The sequence below is a fragment of the Brachionichthys hirsutus genome, unplaced genomic scaffold (assembly GCF_040956055.1).
Source record: "Brachionichthys hirsutus isolate HB-005 unplaced genomic scaffold, CSIRO-AGI_Bhir_v1 contig_259, whole genome shotgun sequence".
NCBI classification, from domain to species: Eukaryota; Metazoa; Chordata; class Actinopteri; order Lophiiformes; family Brachionichthyidae; genus Brachionichthys; species Brachionichthys hirsutus.
This window is the reverse complement of record NW_027180332.1, coordinates 288,938-311,960: the sequence shown is the minus strand read 5'-3', so window position 1 is coordinate 311,960 and position 23,023 is coordinate 288,938. Positions and strand designations below refer to the sequence as shown.

The following is a 23,023-nucleotide window of genomic DNA, read 5'->3' as shown; positions in this document are numbered from 1 at the left end:
AGTTGTTTAAAATTGTAACAAATCTATATATACTATGTTTTCTATACTGTACTCCAGCTCATGGCCATACCTGCCTGGGAGTGCCCAATCTCATCAGATCTTGGAAGCCAAGCGGGCACGGGCCTGGTTAGTATGTGTGCAGGAGACTCACTTGGAATACTGGGTGCTGTGAGCTTTTAAATTGGTCAGAATTTTGGATTTAAAGAAAAAAAATCTACCTGGGATGAATTCGATCATGGAATTCAGGACTTGACGACTGATTGTAGAAAAATGTGTTTTAGTTGTCTGGTTAAAGAAAGTTGCATTTGTTGCTGGAGTTGTTTAAAATTGTGACAAATCTATATATACTATGTTTTCTATGCTGTACTCCAGCTCACAGCCATACCTGCCTGGGAGTGCCCAATCTCATTGGATCTTGGAAGCCAAGCAGGCACGGGCCTGGTTAGTACATGTGCAGGAGACTCACTTGGAATACCAGGTGCTGTGAACTTTTAAATTGGTCAGAATTTTGAATTTAAAGAAAAAAATCTACCTGGGATGAATGCGATCATGGAATTCAGGACTTGACGACTGATTGTATAAGAATGTGTTTTAGTTGTCTGGTTAAAGAAAGTTGCCTTTGTTGCTGAAGTTGTTTAAAATTGTGATAAATCTATAAATACCATGTTTTCTATACAGTCGTTCAGCTCGCGGCCATACCGACCTGGGAGTGCCCAATCTTGTCAGATCTTGGAAGCCAAGCAGGCATGGGCCTGGTTAGTATGTGTGCAGGAGACTCACTTGGAGTGCTGGGTGCTGTGAGCTTCTAAGTTGGTCAGAATTTTGGATTTAAAGAAAAAAAATCTACCTGGGATGAATGCGATCATGGAATTCAGGGCTTGACGACTGATTGTATAAAAATGTGTTTTAGTTGTCTGGTTAAAAAAAGTTGCCTTTGTTGCTGAAGTTGTTTAAAATTGTGACAAATCTATATATACTATGTTTTCTATACTGTACTCCAGCTTATGGCCATACCTGCCTGGGAGTGCCCAATCTCATCAGATCTTGGAAGCCAAGCAGGCAAGGGCCTGGTTAGTACATGTGCAGGGGACTCACTTGGAATACTGGGTGCTGTGAGCTTTTAAATTGGTCAGAATTTTGGATTTAAAGAAAAAAAATCTACCTGGGATGAATGCGATCATGGAATTCAGGACTTGACGACTGATTGTAGAAAAATGTGTTTTAGTTGTCTGGTTAAAGAAAGTTGCCTTTGTTGCTGAAGTTGTTTAAAATTGTGACAAATCTATATATACTATGTTTTCTATGCCGTACTCCAGCTCACGGCCATACCTACCTGGGAGTGCCCAATCTCGTCAGATCTTGGGGGCCAAGCAGGCATGGGCCTGGTTAGTACGTTTGCAGGAGACTCACTTGGAATACCAGGTGCTGTGAGCTTTTAAATTGGTCAGAATTTTGGATTTAAAGAAAAAAAATCTACCTGGGATGAATGCGATCATGGAATTCAGGACTTGACGACTGATTGTAGAAAAATGTGTTTTAGTTGTCTGGTTAAAGAAAGTTGCATTTGTTGCTGAAGTTGTTTAAAATTGTGACAAATCTATATATACTATGTTTTCTATGCTGTACTCCGGCTCACGGCCATACCTGCCTGGGAGTGCCCAATCTCATCGGATCTTGGGGGCCAAGCAGGCATGGGCCTGGTTAGTACGTTTGCAGGAGACTCGCTTGGAATACCAGGTGCTGTGAGCTTTTAAATTGGTCAGAATTTTGGATTTAAAGAAAAAAAATCTACCTGGGATGAATGCGATCATGGAATTCAGGACTTGACGACTGATTGTAGAAAAATGTGTTTTAGTTGTCTGGTTAAAGAAAGTTGCATTTGTTGCTGAAGTTGTTTAAAATTGTGACAAATCTATATATACTATGTTTTCTATACTGTACTCCGGCTCGCGGCCATACCTGCCTGGGAGTGCCCAATCTCATCGGATCTTGGAAGCCGAGCAGGCACGGGCCTGGTTAGTACGTGTGCAGGAGACTCGCTTGGAATACTGGGTGCTGTGAGCTTTTAAATTGGTCAGAATTTTGGATTTAAAGAAAAAAAATCTACCTGGGATGAATGCGATCATGGAATTCAGGACTTGACGACTGATTGTAGAAAAATGTGTTTTAGTTGTCTGGTTAAAGAAAGTTGCCTTTGTTGCTGAAGTTGTTTAAAATTGTGACAAATCTATATATACTATGTTTTCTATGCCGTATTCCAGCTCACGGCCATACCTACCTGGGAGTGCCCAATCTCGTCAGATCTTGGAGGCCAAGCAGGCACGGGCCTGGTTAGTATGTGTGCAGGAGACTCGCTTGGAATGCTGGGTGCTGTGAGCTTTTAAATGGGTCAGAATTTTGGATTTGAAGAAAAAAAATCTACCTGGGATGAATGCGATCATGGAATTCAGGACTTGCCGACTGATTGTAGAAAAATGTGTTTTAGTTGTCTGGTTAAAGAAAGTTGCCTTTGTTGCTGAAGTTGTTTAAAATTGTGACAAATCTATATATACTATGTTTTCTATGCCGTACTCCAGCTCACGGCCATACCTACCTGGGAGTGCCCAATCTCGTCAGATCTTGGAGGCCAAGCAGGCATGGGCCTGGTTGGTATGTGTGCAGGAGACTCACTTGGAATACCAGGTGCCGTGAGCTTTTAAATTGGTCAGAATTTTGAATTTAAAGAAAAAAATCTACCTGGGATGAATGCGATCATGGAATTCAGGACTTGGCGACTGATTGTATAAAAATGTGTTTTAGTTGTCTGGTTAAAGAAAGTTGCCTTTGTTGCTGAAGTTGTTTAAAATTGTGACAAATCTATATATACTATGTTTTCTATACTGTACTCCAGCTCATGGCCATACCTGCCTGGGAGTGCGTGATCTCATTGGATCTTGGAAGCCAAGCAGGCACGGGCCTGGTTAGTACGTGTGCAGGAGACTCACTTGGAATACCGGGTGCTGTGAGCTTTTAAATTGGTCAGAATTTTGAATTTAAAGAAAAAAATCTACCTGGGATGAATGCGATCATGGAATTCAGGACTTGACGACTGATTGTATAAGAATGTGTTTTAGTTGTCTGGTTAAAGAAAGATGCCTTTGTTGCTGAAGTTGTTTAAAATTGTGATAAATCTATAAATACCATGTTTTCTATACAGTCGTTCAGCTCATGGCCATGCCGACCTGGGAGTGCCCAATCTCGTCAGATCTTGGAAGCCAAGCAGGCATGGGCCTGGTTAGTACGTGTGCAGGAGACTCACTTGGAGTACCGGGTGCTGTGAGCTTTTAAATTGGTCAGAATTTTGGATTTAAAGAAAACAAATCTACCTGGGATGAATGCGATCATGGAATTCAGGACTTGACGACTGATTGTAGAAAAATGTGTTTTAGTTGTCTGGTTAAAGAAAGTTGCATTTGTTGCTGAAGTTGTTTAAAATTGTGACAAATCTATATATACTATGTTTTCTATGCTGTACTCCGGCTCACGGCCATACCTGCCTGGGAGTGCCCAATCTCATCGGATCTTGGGGGCCAAGCAGGCATGGGCCTGGTTAGTACGTTTGCAGGAGACTCGCTTGGAATACCAGGTGCTGTGAGCTTTTAAATTGGTCAGAATTTTGGATTTAAAGAAAAAAAATCTACCTGGGATGAATGCGATCATGGAATTCAGGACTTGACGACTGATTGTAGAAAAATGTGTTTTAGTTGTCTGGTTAAAGAAAGTTGCATTTGTTGCTGAAGTTGTTTAAAATTGTGACAAATCTATATATACTATGTTTTCTATACTGTACTCCGGCTCGCGGCCATACCTGCCTGGGAGTGCCCAATCTCATCGGATCTTGGAAGCCGAGCAGGCACGGGCCTGGTTAGTACGTGTGCAGGAGACTCGCTTGGAATACTGGGTGCTGTGAGCTTTTAAATTGGTCAGAATTTTGGATTTAAAGAAAAAAAATCTACCTGGGATGAATGCGATCATGGAATTCAGGACTTGACGACTGATTGTAGAAAAATGTGTTTTAGTTGTCTGGTTAAAGAAAGTTGCCTTTGTTGCTGAAGTTGTTTAAAATTGTGACAAATCTATATATACTATGTTTTCTATGCCGTATTCCAGCTCACGGCCATACCTACCTGGGAGTGCCCAATCTCGTCAGATCTTGGAGGCCAAGCAGGCACGGGGCTGGTTAGTATGTGTGCAGGAGACTCGCTTGGAATGCTGGGTGCTGTGAGCTTTTAAATGGGTCAGAATTTTGGATTTGAAGAAAAAAAATCTACCTGGGATGAATGCGATCATGGAATTCAGGACTTGCCGACTGATTGTAGAAAAATGTGTTTTAGTTGTCTGGTTAAAGAAAGTTGCCTTTGTTGCTGAAGTTGTTTAAAATTGTGACAAATCTATATATACTATGTTTTCTATGCCGTACTCCAGCTCACGGCCATACCTACCTGGGAGTGCCCAATCTCGTCAGATCTTGGAGGCCAAGCAGGCATGGGCCTGGTTGGTATGTGTGCAGGAGACTCACTTGGAATACCAGGTGCCGTGAGCTTTTAAATTGGTCAGAATTTTGAATTTAAAGAAAAAAATCTACCTGGGATGAATGCGATCATGGAATTCAGGACTTGGCGACTGATTGTATAAAAATGTGTTTTAGTTGTCTGGTTAAAGAAAGTTGCCTTTGTTGCTGAAGTTGTTTAAAATTGTGACAAATCTATATATACTATGTTTTCTATACTGTACTCCAGCTCATGGCCATACCTGCCTGGGAGTGCGTGATCTCATTGGATCTTGGAAGCCAAGCAGGCACGGGCCTGGTTAGTACGTGTGCAGGAGACTCACTTGGAATACCGGGTGCTGTGAGCTTTTAAATTGGTCAGAATTTTGAATTTAAAGAAAAAAATCTACCTGGGATGAATGCGATCATGGAATTCAGGACTTGACGACTGATTGTATGAGAATGTGTTTTAGTTGTCTGGTTAAAGAAAGATGCCTTTGTTGCTGAAGTTGTTTAAAATTGTGATAAATCTATAAATACCATGTTTTCTATACAGTCGTTCAGCTCATGGCCATGCCGACCTGGGAGTGCCCAATCTCGTCAGATCTTGGAAGCCAAGCAGGCATGGGCCTGGTTAGTACGTGTGCAGGAGACTCACTTGGAGTACCGGGTGCTGTGAGCTTTTAAATTGGTCAGAATTTTGGATTTAAAGAAAAAAAATCTACCTGGGATGAATGCGATCATGGAATTCAGGACTTGACGACTGATTGTAGAAAAATGTGTTTTAGTTGTCTGGTTAAAGAAAGTTGCATTTGTTGCTGAAGTTGTTTAAAATTGTGACAAATCTATATATACTATGTTTTCTATGCTGTACTCCGGCTCACGGCCATACCTGCCTGGGAGTGCCCAATCTCATCGGATCTTGGGGGCCAAGCAGGCATGGGCCTGGTTAGTACGTTTGCAGGAGACTCGCTTGGAATACCAGGTGCTGTGAGCTTTTAAATTGGTCAGAATTTTGGATTTAAAGAAAAAAAATCTACCTGGGATGAATGCGATCATGGAATTCAGGACTTGACGACTGATTGTAGAAAAATGTGTTTTAGTTGTCTGGTTAAAGAAAGTTGCATTTGTTGCTGAAGTTGTTTAAAATTGTGACAAATCTATATATACTATGTTTTCTATACTGTACTCCGGCTCGCGGCCATACCTGCCTGGGAGTGCCCAATCTCATCGGATCTTGGAAGCCGAGCAGGCACGGGCCTGGTTAGTACGTGTGCAGGAGACTCGCTTGGAATACTGGGTGCTGTGAGCTTTTAAATTGGTCAGAATTTTGGATTTAAAGAAAAAAAATCTACCTGGGATGAATGCGATCATGGAATTCAGGACTTGACGACTGATTGTAGAAAAATGTGTTTTAGTTGTCTGGTTAAAGAAAGTTGCCTTTGTTGCTGAAGTTGTTTAAAATTGTGACAAATCTATATATACTATGTTTTCTATGCTGTATTCCAGCTCACGGCCATACCTACCTGGGAGTGCCCAATCTCGTCAGATCTTGGAGGCCAAGCAGGCACGGGCCTGGTTAGTATGTGTGCAGGAGACTCACTTGGAATGCTGGGTGCTGTGAGCTTTTAAATGGGTCAGAATTTTGGATTTGAAGAAAAAAAATCTACCTGGGATGAATGCGATCATGGAATTCAGGACTTGCCGACTGATTGTAGAAAAATGTGTTTTAGTTGTCTGGTTAAAGAAAGTTGCCTTTGTTGCTGAAGTTGTTTAAAATTGTGACAAATCTATATATACTATGTTTTCTATGCCGTACTCCAGCTCACGGCCATACCTACCTGGGAGTGCCCAATCTCGTCAGATCTTGGAGGCCAAGCAGGCATGGGCCTGGTTGGTATGTGTGCAGGAGACTCACTTGGAATACCAGGTGCCGTGAGCTTTTAAATTGGTCAGAATTTTGAATTTAAAGAAAAAAATCTACCTGGGATGAATGCGATCATGGAATTCAGGACTTGGCGACTGATTGTATAAAAATGTGTTTTAGTTGTCTGGTTAAAGAAAGTTGCCTTTGTTGCTGAAGTTGTTTAAAATTGTGACAAATCTATATATACTATGTTTTCTATACTGTACTCCAGCTCATGGCCATACCTGCCTGGGAGTGCGTGATCTCATTGGATCTTGGAAGCCAAGCAGGCACGGGCCTGGTTAGTACGTGTGCAGGAGACTCACTTGGAATACCGGGTGCTGTGAGCTTTTAAATTGGTCAGAATTTTGAATTTAAAGAAAAAAATCTACCTGGGATGAATGCGATCATGGAATTCAGGACTTGACGACTGATTGTATAAGAATGTGTTTTAGTTGTCTGGTTAAAGAAAGATGCCTTTGTTGCTGAAGTTGTTTAAAATTGTGATAAATCTATAAATACCATGTTTTCTATACAGTCGTTCAGCTCATGGCCATGCCGACCTGGGAGTGCCCAATCTCGTCAGATCTTGGAAGCCAAGCAGGCATGGGCCTGGTTAGTACGTGTGCAGGAGACTCACTTGGAGTACCGGGTGCTGTGAGCTTTTAAATTGGTCAGAATTTTGGATTTAAAGAAAAAAAATCTACCTGGGATGAATGCGATCATGGAATTCAGGGCTTGACGACTGATTGTATAAAAATGTGTTTTAGTTGTCTGGTTAAAAAAAGTCGCCTTTGTTGCTGAAGTTCTTTAAAATTGTGATAAATCTATAAATACCATGTTTTCTATACGGTAGTTCAGCTCACGGCCATACCGACCTGGGAGTGCCCAATCTCGTCAGATCTTGGAAGCCAAGCAGGCATGGGCCTGGTTAGTGCGTGTGCAGGGGACTCACCTGGAATACTGGGTGCTGTGAGCCTTTACATTGGTCAGAATTTTGGATTTAAAGAAAAAAAATCTACCTGGGATGAATGCGATCATGGAATTCAGGGCTTGACGACTGATTGTATAAAAATTTGTTTTAGTTGTCTGGTTGAAGAAAGTTGCCTTTTGTTGCTGAAGTTGTTGAAAATTGTGACAAATCTATATATACTATGTTTTCTATGCTGTACTCCAGCTCGCGGCCATACCTGCCTGGGAGTGCCCAATCTCATCGGATCTTGGAAGCCAAGCGGGCACGGGCCTGGTTAGTACGTGTGCAGGAGACTCACTTGGAATACCAGGTGCTGTGAGCTTTTAAATTGGTCAGAATTTTGAATTTAAAGAAAAAAATCTACCTGGGATGAATGCGATCATGGAATTCAGGACTTGACGACTGATTGTATAAAAATGTGTTTTAGTTGTCTGGTTAAAGAAAGTTGCCTTTGTTGCTGAAGTTGTTTAAAATTGTGACAAATCTATATATACTATGTTTTCTATACTGTACTCCAGCTCATGGCAATACCTGCCTGGGAGTGCCCGATCTCATCAGATCTTGGAAGCCAAGCAGGCACGGGCCTGGTTAGTATGTGTGCAGGAGACTCACTTGGAATGCTGGGTGCTGTGAGCTTTTAAATGGGTCAGAATTTTGGATTTGAAGAAAAAAAATCTACCTGGGATGAATGCGATCATGGAATTCAGGACTTGACGACTGATTGTAGAAAAATGTGTTTTAGTTGTCTGGTTAAAGAAAGTTGCCTTTGTTGCTAAAGTTGTTGAAAATTGTGACAAATCTATATATACTATGTTTTCTATACTGTACTCCGACTCACGGCCATACCTGCCTGGGAGTGCCCAATCTCGTCAGGTTTTGGAGGCCAAGCAGGCATGGGCCTGGTTAGTACATGTGTGGGAGACTCACTTGGAATACCAGGTGCTGTGAGCTTTTAAATTGGTCAGAATTTTGAATTTAAAGAAAAAAATCTACCTGGGATGAATGCGATCATGGAATTCAGGACTTGACGACTGATTGTATAAAAATGTGTTTTAGTTGTCTGGTTAAAGAAAGTTGCCTTTGTTGCTGAAGTTGTTTAAAATTGTGACAAATCTATATATACTATGTTTTCTATACTGTACTCCGGCTCACGGCCATACCTGCCTGGGAGTGCCCAATCTCGTCAGATCTTGGAGGCCAAGCAGGCATGGGCCTGGTTAGTACATGTGTGGGAGACTCACTTGGAATGCCAGGTGCTGTGAGCTTTTAAATTGGTCAGAATTTTGGATTTAAAGAAAAAAAATCTACCTGGGATGAATGCGATCATGGAATTCAGCACTTGACGACTGATTGTAGAAAAATGTGTTTTAGTTGTCTGGTTAAAGAAAATTGCCTTTGTTGCTGAAGTTGTTTAAAATTGTGACAAATCTATATATACTATGTTTTCTATGCCGTACTCCAGCTCACGGCCATACCTACCTGGGAGTGCCCAATCTCGTCAGATCTTGGGGGCCAAGCAGGCATGGGCCTGGTTAGTACGTTTGCAGGAGACTCACTTTGAATACCAGGTGCTGTGAGCTTTTAAATTGGTCAGAATTTTGGATTTAAAGAAAAAAAATCTACCTGGGATGAATGCGATCATGGAATTCAGGACTTGACGACTGATTGTAGAAAAATGTGTTTTAGTTGTCTGGTTAAAGAAAGTTGCATTTGTTGCTGAAGTTGTTTAAAATTGTGACAAATCTATATATACTATGTTTTCTATACTGTACTCCGGCTCACGGCCATACCTGCCTGGGAGTGCCCAATCTCATCGGATCTTGGAAGCCAAGCAGGCACGGGCCTGGTTAGTACATGTGCAGGAGACTCACTTGGAATACCAGGTGCTGTGAGCTTTTAAATTGGTCAGAATTTTGAATTTAAAGAAAAAAATCTACCTGGGAGGAATGCGATCATGGAATTCAGGACTTGACGACTGATTGTAGAAAAATGTGTTTTAGTTGTCTGGTTAAAGAAAGTTGCCTTTGTTGCTGAAGTTGTTTAAAATTGTGACAAATCTATATATACTATGTTTTCTATACTGTACTCCAGCTCATGGCCATACCTACCTGGGAGTGCCCAATCTCATCAGATCTTGGAAGCCAAGCAGGCACGGGCCTGGTTAGTATGTGTGCAGGAGACTCACTTGGAATACTGGGTGCTGTGAGCTTTTAAATTGGTCAGAATTTTGGATTTAAAGAAAAAAAATCTACCTGGGATGAATGCGATCATGGAATTCAGGACTTGACGACTGATTGTATAAGAATGTGTTTTAGTTGTCTGGTTAAAGAAAGTCGCCTTTGTTGCTGAAGTTGTTTAAAATTGTGATAAATCTATAAATACCATGTTTTCTATACAGTCGTTCGGCTCACGGCCATACCGACCTGGGAGTGCCCAATCTCATCAGATCTTGGAAGCCAAGCAGGCACGGGCCTGGTTAGTACGTGTGCAGGAGACGCACTTGGAATACTGGGTGCTGTGAGCTTTTAAATTGGTCAGAATTTTGGATTTAAAGAAAAAAAATCTACCTGGGATGAATGCGGTCATGGAATTCAGGGCTTGACAACTGATTGTATAAAAATTTGTTTTAGTTGTCTGGTTAAAGAAAGTTGCCTTTTGTTGCTGAAGTTGTTGAAAATTGTGACAAATCTATATATACTATGTTTTCTATGCTGTACTCCAGCTCGCGGCCGTACCTACCTGGGAGTGCCCAATCTCGTCAGATCTTGGGAGCCAAGCGGGCACGGGCCTGGTTAGTACACGTGCAGGAGACTCACTTGGAATACCAGGTGCTGTGAGCTTTTAAATTGGTCAGAATTTTGGATTTAAAGAAAAAAAATCTACCTGGGATGAATGCGATCATGGAATTCAGGACTTGACGACTGATTGTAGAAAAATGTGTTTTAGTTGTCTGGTTAAAGAAAGTTGCCTTTGTTGCTGAAGTTGTTTAAAATTGTGACAAATCTATATATACTATGTTTTCTATGCCGCACTCCAGCTCGCGGCCATACCTACCTGGGAGTGCCTGATCTCGTCAGATCTTGGAGGCCAAGCAGGCATGGGCCTGGTTAGTACGTGTGCAGGAGACTCACTTGGAATACTGGGTGCTGTGAGCTTTTAAATTGGTCAGAATTTTGAATTTAAAGAAAGAAATCTACCTGGGATTAATGCGATCATGGAATTCAGGACTTGACGACTGATTGTATAAAAATGTGTTTTAGTTGTCTGGTTAAAGAAAGTTGCCTTTGTTGCTGAAGTTGTTTAAAATTGTAACAAATCTATATATACTATGTTTTCTATACTGTACTCCAGCTCATGGCCATACCTGCCTGGGAGTGCCCAATCTCATCAGATCTTGGAAGCCAAGCAGGCACGGGCCTGGTTAGTATGTGTGCAGGAGACTCACTTGGAATACTGGGTGCTGTGAGCTTTTAAATTGGTCAGAATTTTGGATTTAAAAAAAAAAAATCTACCTGGGATGAATGCGATCATGGAATTCAGGACTTGACGACTGATTGTAGAAAAATGTGTTTTAGTTGTCTGGTTAAAGAAAGTTGCATTTGTTGCTGAAGTTGTTTAAAATTGTGACAAATCTATATATACTATGTTTTCTATACTGTACTCCGGCTCACGGCCATACCTGCCTGGGAGTGCCCAATCTCATCGGATCTTGGAAGCCAAGCGGGCACGGGCGTGGTTAGTACATGTGCAGGAGACTCACTTGGAATACCAGGTGCTGTGAGCTTTTAAATTGGTCAGAATTTTGAATTTAAAGAAAAAAGTCTACCTGGGATGAATGCGGTCATGGAATTCAGGACTTGACGACTGATTGTAGAAAAATGTGTTTTAGTTGTCTGGTTAAAGAAAGTTGCCTTTGTTGCTGAAGTTGTTTAAAATTGTGACAAATCTATATATACTATGTTTTCTATACTGTACTCCAGCTCATGGCTGTACCTGCCTGGGAGTGCCCAATCTCATCAGATCTTGGAAGCCAAGCAGGCACGGGCCTGGTTAGTACATGTGCAGGAGACTCACTTGGAATACTGGGTGCTGTGAGCTTTTAAATTGGTCAGAATTTTGGATTTAAAGAAAAAAAATCTACCTGGGATGAATGCGATCATGGAATTCAGGACTTGACGACTGATTGTAGAAAAATGTGTTTTAGTTGTCTGGTTAAAGAAAGTTGCCTTTGTTGCTGAAGTTGTTTAAAATTGTGACAAATCTATATATACTATGTTTTCTATGCCGTACTCCAGCTCACGGCCATACCTAGCTGGGAGTGCCCAATCTCGTCAGATCTTGCAGGCCAAGCAGGCACGGGCCTGGTTGGTACGTGTGCAGGAGACTCACTTGGAATACCAGGTGCTGTGGGCTTTTAAATTGGTCAGAATTTTGAATTTAAAGAAAAAAATCTACCTGGGATGAATGCGATCATGGAATTCAGGACTTGACGACTGATTGTAGAAAAATGTGTTTTAGTTGTCTGGTTAAAGAAAGTTGCCTTTGTTGCTGAAGTTGTTTAAAATTGTGACAAATCTATATATACTATGTTTTCTATACTGTACTCCAGCTCATGGCCATACCTACCTGGGGGTGCCCAATCTCATCAGATCTTGGAAGCCAAGCAGGCATGGGCCTGGTTAGTACGTGTGCAGGAGACTCACTTGGAATACTGGGTGCTGTGAGCTTTTAAATTGGTCAGAATTTTGGATTTAAAGAAAAAAAATCTACCTGGGATGAATGCGATCATGGAATTCAGGACTTGACGACTGATTGTAGAAAAATGTGTTTTAGTTGTCTGGTTAAAGAAAGTTGCATTTGTTGCTGAAGTTGTTTAAAATTGTGACAAATCTATATATACTATGTTTTCTATACTGCACTCCGGCTCACGGCCATACCTGCCTGGGAGTGCCCAATCTCGTCGGATCTTGGAAGCCAAGCAGGCACGGGCCTGGTTAGTACATGTGCAGGAGACTCACTTGGAATACCAGGTGCTGTGAGCTTTTAAATTGGTCAGAATTTTGAATTTAAAGAAAAAAATCTACCTGGGATGAATGCGATCATGGAATTCAGGACTTGATGACTGATTGTATAAAAATGTGTTTTAGTTGTCTGGTTAAAGAAAGTTGCCTTTGTTGCTGAAGTTGTTTAAAATTGTGACAAATCTATATATACTATGTTTTCTATGCTGTACTCCAGCTCACGGCCATACCTGCCTGGGAGTGCCCAATCTCATTGGATCTTGGAAGCCAAGCAGGCACGGGCCTGGTTAGTACATGTGCAGGAGACTCACTTGGAATACCAGGTGCTGTGAACTTTTAAATTGGTCAGAATTTTGAATTTAAAGAAAAAAATCTACCTGGGATGAATGCGATCATGGAATTCAGGACTTGACGACTGATTGTATAAGAATGTGTTTTAGTTGTCTGGTTAAAGAAAGTTGCCTTTGTTGCTGAAGTTGTTTAAAATTGTGATAAATCTATAAATACCATGTTTTCTATACAGTCCTTCAGCTCACGGCCATACCGACCTGGGAGTGCCCAATCTTGTCAGATCTTGGAAGCCAAGCAGGCATGGGCCTGGCTAGTATGTGTGCAGGAGACTCACTTGGAGTACCGGGTGCTGTGAGCTTCTAAATTGGTCAGAATTTTGGATTTAAAGAAAAAAAATCTACCTGGGATGAATGCGATCATGGAATTCAGGGCTTGACGACTGATTGTATAAAAATGTGTTTTAGTTGTCTGGTTAAAGAAAGTTGCCTTTTGTTGCTGAAGTTGTTGAAAATTGTGACAAATCTATATATACTATGTTTTCTATGCTGTACTCCAGCTCGCGGCCATACCTGCCTGGGAGTGCCCAATCTCGTCGGATCTTGGAAGCCAAGTGGGCACGGGCCTGGTTAGTACGTGTGCAGGAGACTCACTTGGGATACCAGGTGCTGTGAGCTTTTAAATTGGTCAGAATTTTGAATTTAAAGAAAAAAATCTACCTGGGATGAATGCGATCATGGAATTCAGGACTTGCCGACTGATTGTAGAAAAATGTGTTTTAGTTGTCTGGTTAAAGAAAGTTGCCTTTGTTGCTGAAGTTGTTTAAAATTGTGACAAATCTATATATACTATGTTTTCTATGCCGTGCTCCAGCTCACGGCCATACCTGCCTGGGAGTGCCCAATCTCGTCAGATCTTGGAGGCCAAGCAGGCGTGGGCCTGGTTAGTACATGTGCAGGAGACTCACTTGGAATACCAGGTGCTGTGAGCTTTTAAATTGGTCAGAATTTTGAATTTAAAGAAAAAAATCTACCTGGGATGAATGCGATCATGGAATTCAGGACTTGACGACTGATTGTAGAAAAATGTGTTTTAGTTGTCTGGTTAAAGAAAGTTGCCTTTGTTGCTGAAGTTGTTTAAAATTGTGACAAATCTATATATACTATGTTTTCTATGCCGTACCCCAGCTCGCGGCCATGCCTACCCGGGAGTGCCCAATCTCGTCAGATCTTGGGTGCCAAGCAGGCATGGGCCTGGTTAGTACATGTGCAGGAGACTCACTTGGAATACCAGGTGCTGTGAGCTTTTAAATTGGTCAGAGTTTTGGATTTAAAGAAAAAAAATCTACCTGGGATGAATGCGATCATGGAATTCAGGACTTGACGACTGATTGTAGAAAAATGTGTTTTAGTTGTCTGGTTAAAGAAAGTTGCCTTTGTTGCTGAAGTTGTTTAAAATTGTGACAAATCTATATATACTATGTTTTCTATGCCGTACTCCAGCTCACGGCCATACCTACCCGGGAGTGCCCAATCTCGTCAGATCTTGGGGGCCAAGCAGGCATGGGCCTGGTTAGTACATGTGCAGGAGACTCACTTGGAATGCCAGGTGCTGTGAGCTTTTAAATTGGTCAGAGTTTTGGATTTAAAGAAAAAAAATCTACCTGGGATGAATGCGATCATGGAATTCAGGACTTGACGACTGATTGTAGAAAAATGTGTTTTAGTTGTCTGGTTAAAGAAAGTTGCCTTTGTTGCTGAAGTTGTTTAAAATTGTGACAAATCTATATATACTATGTTTTCTATGCCGTACTCCAGCTCACGGCCATACCTACCTGGGAGTGCCCAATCTCGTCAGATCTTGGAGGCCAACCAGGCATGGGCCTGGTTAGTACGTGTGCAGGAGACTCACTTGGAATACCAGGTGCTGTGAGCTTTTAAATTGGTCAGAATTTTGAATTTAAAGAAAAAAATCTACCTGGGATGAATGCGATCATGGAATTCAGGACTTGACGACTGATTGTATAAGAATGTGTTTTAGTTGTCTGGTTAAAGAAAGTTGCCTTTGTTGCTGAAGTTGTTGAAAATTGTGACAAATCTATATACACTATGTTTTCTCTCCTGTACTCCAGCTCGCGGCCACACCTGCCTGGGAGTGCCCAATCTCATTGGATCTTGGAAGCCAAGCAGGCACGGGCCTGGTTAGTACATGTGCAGGAGACTCACTTGGAATACCAGGTGCTGTGAGCTTTTAAATTGGTCAGAATTTTGAATTTAAAGAAAAAAATCTACCTGGGATGAATGCAATCATGGAATTCAGGACTTGACGACTGATTGTATAAGAATGTGTTTTAGTTGTCTGGTTAAAGAAAGTCGCCTTTGTTGCTGAAGTTGTTTAAAATTGTGATAAATCTATAAATACCATGTTTTCTATACAGTCGTTCAGCTCACGGCCATACCGACCTGGGAGTGCCCAACCTCGTCAGATCTTGGAAGCCAAGCAGGCATGGGCCTGGGTAGTACGTGTGCAGGAGACGCACTTGGAATACTGGGTGCTGTGAGCTTTTAAATTGGTCAGAATTTTGGATTTAAAGAAAAAAAATCTACCTGGGATGAATGCGATCATGGAATTCAGGGCTTGACAACTGATTGTATAAAAATTTGTTTTAGTTGTCTGGTTAAAGAAAGTTGCCTTTTGTTGCTGAAGTTGTTGAAAATTGTGACAAATCTATATATACTATGTTTTCTATACTGTACTCCAGCTCATGGCCATACCTGCCTGGGAGTGCCCAATCTCATCAGATCTTGGAGGCCAAGCAGGCACGGGCCTGGTTAGTACATGTGCAGGAGACTCACTTGGAATACCAGGTGCTGTGAGCTTTTAAATTGGTCAGAATTTTGGATTTAAAGAAAAAAAATCTACCTGGGATGAATGCGATCATGGAATTCAGGGCTTGACAACTGATTGTAGAAAAATGTGTTTTAGTTGTCTGGTTAAAGAAAGTTGCCTTTGTTGCTGAAGTTGTTTAAAATTGTGACAAATCTATATATACTATGTTTTCTATGCGGTACTCCAGCTCACGGCCATACCTACCCGGGAGTGCCCAATCTCGTCAGATCTTGGGGGTCAAGCAGGCATGGGCCTGGTTAGTACATGTGCAGGAGACTCACTTGGAATACCAGGTGCTGTGAGCTTTTAAATTGGTCAGAATTTTGGATTTAAAGAAAAAAAATCTACCTGGGATGAATGCGATCATGGAATTCAGGACTTGACGACTGATTGTAGAAAAATGTGTTTTAGTTGTCTGGTTAAAGAAAGTTGCCTTTGTTGCTGAAGTTGTTTAAAATTGTGACAAATCTATATATACTATGTTTTCTATGCCGTACTCCGGCTCACGGCCATACCTACCTGGGAGTGCCCAATCTCGTCAGATCTTGCGGGCCAAGCAGGCATGGGCCTGGTTAGTACGTGTGCAGGAGACTCACTTGGAATACCAGGTGCTGTGAGCTTTTAAATTGGTCAGAATTTTGAATTTAAAGAAAAAAATCTAGCTGGGATGAATGCGATCATGGAATTCAGGACTTGACGACTGATTGTATAAAAATGTGTTTTAGTTGTCTGGTTAAAGAAAGTTGCCTTTGTTGCTGAAGTTGTTTAAAATTGTGACAAATCTATATATACTATGTTTTCTATGCTGTACTCCAGCTCACGGCCATACCTGCCTGGGAGTGCCCAATCTCATTGGATCTTGGAAGCCAAGCAGGCACGGGCCTGGTTAGTACATGTGCAGGAGACTCACTTGGAATACCAGGTGCTGTGAACTTTTAAATTGGTCAGAATTTTGAATTTAAAGAAAGAAATCTACCTGGGATGAATGCGATCATGGAATTCAGGACTTGACGACTGATTGTATAAGAATGTGTTTTAGTTGTCTGGTTAAAGAAAGTTGCCTTTGTTGCTGAAGTTGTTTAAAATTGTGATAAATCTATAAATACCATGTTTTCTATACAGTCCTTCAGCTCACGGCCATACCGACCTGGGAGTGCCCAATCTTGTCAGATCTTGGAAGCCAAGCAGGCATGGGCCTGGCTAGTATGTGTGCAGGAGACTCGCTTGGAGTACCGGGTGCTGTGAGCTTCTAAATTGGTCAGAATTTTGGATTTAAAGAAAAAAAATCTACCTGGGATGAATGCGATCATGGAATTCAGGGCTTGACGACTGATTGTATAAAAATGTGTTTTAGTTGTCTGGTTAAAGAAAGTTGCCTTTTGTTGCTGAAGTTGTTGAAAATTGTGACAAATCTATATATACTATGTTTTCTATGCTGTACTCCAGCTCGCGGCCATACCTGCCTGGGAGTGCCCAATCTCGTCGGATCTTGGAAGCCAAGCGGGCACGGGCCTGGTTAGTACGTGTGCAGGAGACTCACTTGGGATACCAGGTGCTGTGAGCTTTTAAATTGGTCAGAATTTTGAATTTAAAGAAAAAAATCTACCTGGGATGAATGCGATCATGGAATTCAGGACTTGCCGACTGATTGTAGAAAAATGTGTTTTAGTTGTCTGGTTAAAGAAAGTTGCCTTTGTTGCTGAAGTTGTTTAAAATTGTGACAAATCTATATATACTATGTTTTCTATGCCGTGCTCCAGCTCACGGCCATACCTGCCTGGGAGTGCCCAATCTCGTCAGATCTTGGAGGCCAAGCAGGCGTGGGCCTGGTTAGTACATGTGCAGGAGACTCACTTGGAATACCAGGTGCTGTGAGCTTTTAAATTGGTCAGAATTTTGAATTTAAAGAAAAAAATCTACCTGGGATGAATGCGATCATGGAATTCAGGACTTGACGACTGATTGTAGAAAAATGTGTTTTAGTTGTCTGGTTAAAGAAAGTTGCCTTTGTTGCTGAAGTTGTTTAAAATTGTGATAAATCTATAAATGCCATGTTTTCTATGCTGTACTCCAGCTCACAGCCATACCTGCCTGGGAGTGCCCGATCTCATTGGCCTGGCCACGCCCATTTGGCGTCGCCTCATGAGGAAGTGTTTGGGAGAGCAGCTGTGTTTGGATTTTGTACCTGTTTTCTCATTTCTTTTGGTTTCTTTAGTCATTCAAGTTGGGTTCCACTGGTTTTTGAGTGGTTTCCTCCTCCCAGCACCCCAGCTGTGGAGGAGTGTTTTGGGTGAGTGATTTGTTTGTTGAGCTGGACTGATTACAATGGCTTCGACCTCTGCACCCCCAAGGACCATGCCTTTGGACCATGGACTGAATGAAATGGATGGATTGAAGTTGAGTGAAAAGCAATGTCTGTATAAAAAGGATCTGACTGTTCTGCTAGAGATTGAAGGAGTAGAGGAAATGGTGCCCTTGATCTTGATTAGGGCTGCCAAGGAAGTGTGTGGACGTATTATTGCCTGCAGGCAGATGACCAAACTGAAATATGAGATGACAGTCACTTCCACCAAGGCGAAGGAGCGGCTGATGGATGGCTTTCGGATGGGAGATGCCAGGGTTCATGCCCGAGACGTCTCAATTGACGAGCTGGTTGTGTCCTTCATGGGGCTTCCTGCCTACATCGAGGATGTGGAGATTCAGGCGAAACTCCTCTCCTGGGGAGTCTCCGCGGTCTCTGAGGTGCGGCGGAAAATGTGGCCAGGTACTACGGTTACCCGGTACGTGAGGGTAAGGTTCAACACCACTGTCCAATCTTTGCCATACTCTGTCCGCTTTAACACAGCCGTGGGCCCAGACTATTTTCGTGTCATACATGACCGACAGGTGCGGGTATGCAGGTTGTGTCTGCAACCTGACCATATATTGCGTGACTGTCCTGGCTTCCTTTGCAATAACTGCGGCACGCAGGGGCACTATGCCCGTGAGTGTAATGAAACCAGGGCGCGTAAGTGCAGGAGCTGCAGGGCCTTCCAGCATTTGTGTGCATGTGACAAGGTGGCTTCAGATGGGGTCGGGTTGGTAGAGGGACAGGAGGGAGATTTGGAACATGAGGGGCAGGCTGCAGAGGATAGTGATGGGTCTCTGGCAGAAGCTAATGAACCAGCTGCCTCTGTAGCAAGTGTTGAGCCTTTAACTGATCTGGAATCCACGGATGAAACATCGAACTTCGGTTTGTCAGATCCTGCGGCGTCTGGAAAGGAGGGGGCCTTGGGCTCTACTCCCAACCGGAGGGAGGAGGCCCGTGAGGACCTTGCTTCTAAGGCCCCAGTGGAGGTGGTCGAGCCCGATTGGAGGGTGGGTGGTGGGCTGTTTCCACACCCTGCCTCTGAAAGGGGGGAGGTGGCGCTAGCTGCAGCCCAGCCTCCTAGGCCAGATGAGCGTGTCGTGCAAGACCAGTCTCAGGAGCTCATCAGACGCCGCTCCCCGACTGGTAACTCTGGTCATCGGCAAGGGAGTACGGTGAGGAGGCGGAGCACATCCAGGGGGCGGGATGCTTCGAGGGGTTGCGGTGCATACATTTTGCATCGTTCATCCCGGGAAGAGTCTCTTATTCCTGCTCCTGCTAAATCGGTCTCTAATCAGCTCAATTCCTCCACTGGTCAAACTGGCTCGAATAAGCCTGAACTGGGGACCGAGTCACCCATGGAGCCAGACTCTCTATCTCAGAAAAGGCAGAATGAAGGTGCTGTGAAAGGGACTGTTAAGAAGCAAAGATGATGGTCGAGGTTTACCCCTCTATTTATTTGTTCCCATGGCTTTCTCCCTCGTGTCCCTTAATGCTGGGGGGCTGCGGAGCCCCGTTAGGATGCACAGTGCGCTCTGCTCTCTGAACTGGAGTGTGCTGTGCGTTCAAGAGACCTGGTGGGAGCCATCTCACTTGCGCACGGTGCAGTCTATGGGCCTGGGCACTGTGTTTTGCGCACTGGGGACTGCACGCTCACGTGGAGTGGCTGTCCTAGTGAAGCCTGGCATGTTTGGTACACCCACTGTCAAGTTATCCTTCCTTTCGTTCAGCTTCTGCCCCAACCTGAAAACGGGCCTGGTCATCCACCACGCTCGGAACAACTCATTTCTTCTCTCCAATTTTATTTGTGCATTGGAGGATTGTCAGGTTGTAAACCTTCAATGAAACAAATTTACAATTACCAAAAAAGGAAGCAACATCTAAAATCCTCTTAATATTTAACACCGTAACTTTAACACAAAATTCAAATTATATGCTTTTACAGTGTAACTTTAACTTATATGATTTGAAGCGCCTTTCTAACATGACGAGTCGGTCCATACCAGTGGCTTCTTTGTGGTTTGCCTCAAGCTGAACAGTGTTCTCCTTGGCTCTTCACACTCTGAACTGCAGTGTGATGCTGCCGAAGCGCTGCAGGCAGGTGCTCTCACTTAGTTAAATCAGTTCAGCCAGGAGTCTCTCACCTGCACTGCTCCACTCAACCTTCAGGAGGCGTCCTTCCTTTTGGTTGACTGATTATTTGAGAGGCCTTTGACTATGGACGCAACACCCACCTTAATCCATGCAGACCCCCGAGGGGCCTTCGTCGTTGTGGACTTTTCTGAACCATTTACCTTCAGGATTGTTAATGTTTATGCACCCAATGACATGTCAGAGAGGAGGGACTTTTTCATATCCCTTGCCACGTATATAAATTTGGACACGATAATTATTGGTGACTTTAATGTAGTTCTTTCAAAAAATGATTTGAGTGCTAACAATGTCTTTCGTGATGATGTCTCACGTACGTCCCTCTTTGATCTAATGACTAGGTTTAGCATGGTAGAGGGTTGGAGAGCACTCAATCTTTATAAGAGAGGTTTCTCGCGTAGACAGGTAGTGCTTGGTGTTTTAAAACAGTCGCGAATTGATCTTTGTGTGATGTCGGATGGCCTCTTGAGGAAAGCGTCCTCTGCAGTGTATGACACGCCCGGGCTCAGTGACCATTCCCCGTTGCGCATGGATTTTAGCCCTGCTAGGGACAGACGGACGGGAGGCTTGTGGATTTTGAATAATTCTTTGTTGGAAGACGAGTCTTGTTGTAATTTGAGCGATTGTTTGACTCCTTTGATGGAGAAATAGGTTTAATTGACTCCATTGTAGACTGGTGGACGGAGGCGAAGAGGAGGATGAAACGAGTGGCAATAAATTATGGCAAACAGAAAAACTGGTTGTTAAATTCTGAAGAAATGCATCTGAAACGTAGATCGCGCGAGATTTCAAGCGGGTCAGCTTTGTTAAGAGGTCCAGTGAACCCTGATTATTTAGAAATTAAAGCGCGTCTTGAAAACATTGAAGTTGGTAAATGTAAGGGTGCAATGTTACGTGCCAAGGCGCAGTACACCGTGAAGGGCGAACGCTCTACGGCGTTCTTTTTCTCTTTGGAAAGAGCGAGACAAAACAAAATGTTAATTGAAACCCTGATTGACAGTAGTTGCAATGAATTTTCGGATACATGGGACTTATTGACGGTTGTCAGGGACTATTACAGTGATTTGTTTAACTCGGAAGGCGTTTCCTCGAGCTGCATGGAAAATGCAGTTAATTCGCTAAGCGCCAGCTTGTCGGCGGCTGATGCTAAGGCCTGTGATGGGCTTCTCTCTATGAGTGAGTTGTTGGCTGCTGTCACATCACTGAATACGGGTAAGAGTCCAGGTGAGGATGGGCTCACGTGTGAGTTTTATAAGCGCTTTGCACACAGGTTGGCCCCCATCCTCCTCCGACTCTTCCGCGATATTGAGGAAGAGGGGAAAGTTTCAGACTCATTTTGTCTCGGCATCATTTCTCTGGTTTTCAAGAAGGGAGAAAAGAATAAGTTGGCGAATTATAGGCCGATAAGTTTGTTGAATGTGGACTACAAGATATTGACCAAAGTACTAGCAGGCAGAATTAAAAAGGTAATGGGGAATGTGACAACATCTACGCAGGCCTACAGTGTCCCGGGCAGGGACATTTCTGATTCCATTTTGTCGATCAAGTACTTGTTGAGGTTCATGCATGAAACGGGGGGAATTCATGTCAGTGTGGATTTTAATAAGGCTTTTGATAGGGTGGAGCATAGCTTCCTTTGGGCCGTGTTGGGAAAGATGGGTTTTGGGCGTAATTTTGTGGCGTGGTTGAGATTGTTATATAACTCGGCCGTGAGTAAAGTGAAATGCAATGGGTCATTAACTGAGGTGTTTCCTGTACGCCGCTCGATTCGGCAGGGATGCCCTTTGTTGGCGTATTTGTATAGCCTTGTTGTCGAGTCTCTTGCTGCTCTTCTGTCCTCTTGGAGTGATGTCAGGGGTATCCTTTCACCATCTGGAGTTGAACACAAGGTCTATCAGTTCGCAGATGATACAAATTTATTCCTGCGAGATGTTGGAAGTCTAGAGGCTGCAGTGCACATCTTAAATGTGTATTGTTTGGCCTCAGGTGCCAAGATTAACTATGATAAATCTTCTATAGCGTATTGTGGTAGCGTAACCCCTGGTCCGGTATCTGTGCATCTCAGAGATGCTGGAGATATATATAGAGTTTTGGGTGTCCTGGTGGGGAGGGACGAGGTTGCCTGTAATAGGAAAATGTGGGACAATTTGTCTGACAAAATTGTATCCAGGTTAAACCTTTTGAAGTTTTGGAATTTGACCCTGAGGGGTAAGGTGATTTTGGCAAATGCATTGTGTTTATCGAAGGTCGTCCATGCTTTGACAGTGTGTGATTTGCCGGGAGTTTATGCTAATAAGATCAGCGTAGCATTGTCCCATTTCCTGTGGAAGGGTGGTCCGAATGCAATTGCACATAATGTTATCATCAATGATGTGGGAAACGGTGGTCTTAACCTAATTGATCTGGTCCTTAAAAAGAAAGCTTTGAGACTCAAAATCCTGAGAAAGTTTTTAGACCCTGAATGTGAGGCCCCATGGAAAGAGTTCTTGTTAAATGATCTGAATCCACCTGACAATCATGGCATGTACAATCTCTGTCTTCTACCTCCTGCCTCGGCCCTTGGGGCCCTCCCTGCCTTTGCAGGGGAAGTCTGGCAGGCATGGGTAGCACTGAGGCCGCAGATGGTAGCAGTCCCTGCCTCCTGGAGCGAGCTACGTCAGATGCCCCTCCGGTATAATCCGGACCTGCTTTCATCTCCCTCAGCACTCCGAGAGAGCATGATGAGTGCGGCAATGGAAAGAGCTGGGTTACGTGTCATTGGAGATGTCTTCTCACACTCTGGCCAGTATAATGTAGAGCACATACGGTGTAAATTTTCATCAAATGGTGTTGTATTTAGGAAAGGGGTTGTCATTAATCTGTTGAATTCTTTTAAGAAGCATATGTTCGACTGCTGGAACGAGCAGCTGTCTGAAGGGAG

At 43.1% G+C, this 23,023-nt stretch overlaps 49 pseudogenes; all 49 read left to right on the top strand.

The window, feature by feature from the left end:
• Positions 1-56: 56 nt before the first annotated feature.
• On the top strand, positions 57-175 carry LOC137913274 (5S ribosomal RNA; annotated as a pseudogene).
• A 196-nt stretch (positions 176-371) lies between these two features.
• On the top strand, positions 372-490 carry LOC137913143 (5S ribosomal RNA; annotated as a pseudogene).
• Positions 491-1,000: 510 nt separating this feature from the next.
• On the top strand, positions 1,001-1,119 carry LOC137913145 (5S ribosomal RNA; annotated as a pseudogene).
• Positions 1,120-1,315: 196 nt separating this feature from the next.
• LOC137913354 (5S ribosomal RNA) lies at positions 1,316-1,434 on the top strand (annotated as a pseudogene).
• A 196-nt stretch (positions 1,435-1,630) lies between these two features.
• LOC137913183 (5S ribosomal RNA) lies at positions 1,631-1,749 on the top strand (annotated as a pseudogene).
• Positions 1,750-1,945: 196 nt separating this feature from the next.
• On the top strand, positions 1,946-2,064 carry LOC137913379 (5S ribosomal RNA; annotated as a pseudogene).
• Positions 2,065-2,575: 511 nt separating this feature from the next.
• LOC137913426 (5S ribosomal RNA) lies at positions 2,576-2,694 on the top strand (annotated as a pseudogene).
• Positions 2,695-2,889: 195 nt separating this feature from the next.
• Positions 2,890-3,008, top strand: LOC137913374 (5S ribosomal RNA; annotated as a pseudogene).
• A 195-nt stretch (positions 3,009-3,203) lies between these two features.
• On the top strand, positions 3,204-3,322 carry LOC137913313 (5S ribosomal RNA; annotated as a pseudogene).
• A 196-nt stretch (positions 3,323-3,518) lies between these two features.
• On the top strand, positions 3,519-3,637 carry LOC137913182 (5S ribosomal RNA; annotated as a pseudogene).
• Positions 3,638-3,833: 196 nt separating this feature from the next.
• On the top strand, positions 3,834-3,952 carry LOC137913377 (5S ribosomal RNA; annotated as a pseudogene).
• A 511-nt stretch (positions 3,953-4,463) lies between these two features.
• Positions 4,464-4,582, top strand: LOC137913424 (5S ribosomal RNA; annotated as a pseudogene).
• Positions 4,583-4,777: 195 nt separating this feature from the next.
• LOC137913373 (5S ribosomal RNA) lies at positions 4,778-4,896 on the top strand (annotated as a pseudogene).
• A 195-nt stretch (positions 4,897-5,091) lies between these two features.
• LOC137913312 (5S ribosomal RNA) lies at positions 5,092-5,210 on the top strand (annotated as a pseudogene).
• A 196-nt stretch (positions 5,211-5,406) lies between these two features.
• On the top strand, positions 5,407-5,525 carry LOC137913181 (5S ribosomal RNA; annotated as a pseudogene).
• A 196-nt stretch (positions 5,526-5,721) lies between these two features.
• LOC137913376 (5S ribosomal RNA) lies at positions 5,722-5,840 on the top strand (annotated as a pseudogene).
• A 511-nt stretch (positions 5,841-6,351) lies between these two features.
• Positions 6,352-6,470, top strand: LOC137913423 (5S ribosomal RNA; annotated as a pseudogene).
• A 195-nt stretch (positions 6,471-6,665) lies between these two features.
• LOC137913372 (5S ribosomal RNA) lies at positions 6,666-6,784 on the top strand (annotated as a pseudogene).
• Positions 6,785-6,979: 195 nt separating this feature from the next.
• LOC137913311 (5S ribosomal RNA) lies at positions 6,980-7,098 on the top strand (annotated as a pseudogene).
• Positions 7,099-7,294: 196 nt separating this feature from the next.
• Positions 7,295-7,413, top strand: LOC137913427 (5S ribosomal RNA; annotated as a pseudogene).
• A 197-nt stretch (positions 7,414-7,610) lies between these two features.
• On the top strand, positions 7,611-7,729 carry LOC137913051 (5S ribosomal RNA; annotated as a pseudogene).
• A 195-nt stretch (positions 7,730-7,924) lies between these two features.
• LOC137913408 (5S ribosomal RNA) lies at positions 7,925-8,043 on the top strand (annotated as a pseudogene).
• A 196-nt stretch (positions 8,044-8,239) lies between these two features.
• Positions 8,240-8,358, top strand: LOC137913319 (5S ribosomal RNA; annotated as a pseudogene).
• A 195-nt stretch (positions 8,359-8,553) lies between these two features.
• Positions 8,554-8,672, top strand: LOC137913020 (5S ribosomal RNA; annotated as a pseudogene).
• A 196-nt stretch (positions 8,673-8,868) lies between these two features.
• On the top strand, positions 8,869-8,987 carry LOC137913335 (5S ribosomal RNA; annotated as a pseudogene).
• Positions 8,988-9,183: 196 nt separating this feature from the next.
• Positions 9,184-9,302, top strand: LOC137913246 (5S ribosomal RNA; annotated as a pseudogene).
• A 195-nt stretch (positions 9,303-9,497) lies between these two features.
• On the top strand, positions 9,498-9,616 carry LOC137913394 (5S ribosomal RNA; annotated as a pseudogene).
• A 196-nt stretch (positions 9,617-9,812) lies between these two features.
• On the top strand, positions 9,813-9,931 carry LOC137913362 (5S ribosomal RNA; annotated as a pseudogene).
• A 197-nt stretch (positions 9,932-10,128) lies between these two features.
• On the top strand, positions 10,129-10,247 carry LOC137913487 (5S ribosomal RNA; annotated as a pseudogene).
• Positions 10,248-10,757: 510 nt separating this feature from the next.
• LOC137913204 (5S ribosomal RNA) lies at positions 10,758-10,876 on the top strand (annotated as a pseudogene).
• A 196-nt stretch (positions 10,877-11,072) lies between these two features.
• Positions 11,073-11,191, top strand: LOC137913179 (5S ribosomal RNA; annotated as a pseudogene).
• A 195-nt stretch (positions 11,192-11,386) lies between these two features.
• Positions 11,387-11,505, top strand: LOC137913279 (5S ribosomal RNA; annotated as a pseudogene).
• Positions 11,506-12,015: 510 nt separating this feature from the next.
• LOC137913342 (5S ribosomal RNA) lies at positions 12,016-12,134 on the top strand (annotated as a pseudogene).
• A 196-nt stretch (positions 12,135-12,330) lies between these two features.
• LOC137913538 (5S ribosomal RNA) lies at positions 12,331-12,449 on the top strand (annotated as a pseudogene).
• A 195-nt stretch (positions 12,450-12,644) lies between these two features.
• LOC137913139 (5S ribosomal RNA) lies at positions 12,645-12,763 on the top strand (annotated as a pseudogene).
• Positions 12,764-12,958: 195 nt separating this feature from the next.
• Positions 12,959-13,077, top strand: LOC137913471 (5S ribosomal RNA; annotated as a pseudogene).
• Positions 13,078-13,274: 197 nt separating this feature from the next.
• On the top strand, positions 13,275-13,393 carry LOC137913392 (5S ribosomal RNA; annotated as a pseudogene).
• A 195-nt stretch (positions 13,394-13,588) lies between these two features.
• LOC137913039 (5S ribosomal RNA) lies at positions 13,589-13,707 on the top strand (annotated as a pseudogene).
• A 510-nt stretch (positions 13,708-14,217) lies between these two features.
• On the top strand, positions 14,218-14,336 carry LOC137913502 (5S ribosomal RNA; annotated as a pseudogene).
• Positions 14,337-14,532: 196 nt separating this feature from the next.
• Positions 14,533-14,651, top strand: LOC137913351 (5S ribosomal RNA; annotated as a pseudogene).
• Positions 14,652-14,846: 195 nt separating this feature from the next.
• Positions 14,847-14,965, top strand: LOC137913171 (5S ribosomal RNA; annotated as a pseudogene).
• Positions 14,966-15,160: 195 nt separating this feature from the next.
• On the top strand, positions 15,161-15,279 carry LOC137913481 (5S ribosomal RNA; annotated as a pseudogene).
• Positions 15,280-15,476: 197 nt separating this feature from the next.
• Positions 15,477-15,595, top strand: LOC137913073 (5S ribosomal RNA; annotated as a pseudogene).
• A 196-nt stretch (positions 15,596-15,791) lies between these two features.
• On the top strand, positions 15,792-15,910 carry LOC137913412 (5S ribosomal RNA; annotated as a pseudogene).
• A 196-nt stretch (positions 15,911-16,106) lies between these two features.
• On the top strand, positions 16,107-16,225 carry LOC137913513 (5S ribosomal RNA; annotated as a pseudogene).
• Positions 16,226-16,420: 195 nt separating this feature from the next.
• LOC137913138 (5S ribosomal RNA) lies at positions 16,421-16,539 on the top strand (annotated as a pseudogene).
• A 195-nt stretch (positions 16,540-16,734) lies between these two features.
• LOC137913476 (5S ribosomal RNA) lies at positions 16,735-16,853 on the top strand (annotated as a pseudogene).
• Positions 16,854-17,050: 197 nt separating this feature from the next.
• LOC137913308 (5S ribosomal RNA) lies at positions 17,051-17,169 on the top strand (annotated as a pseudogene).
• A 195-nt stretch (positions 17,170-17,364) lies between these two features.
• On the top strand, positions 17,365-17,483 carry LOC137913038 (5S ribosomal RNA; annotated as a pseudogene).
• The last annotated feature ends 5,540 nt before the right edge of the window (positions 17,484-23,023 follow it).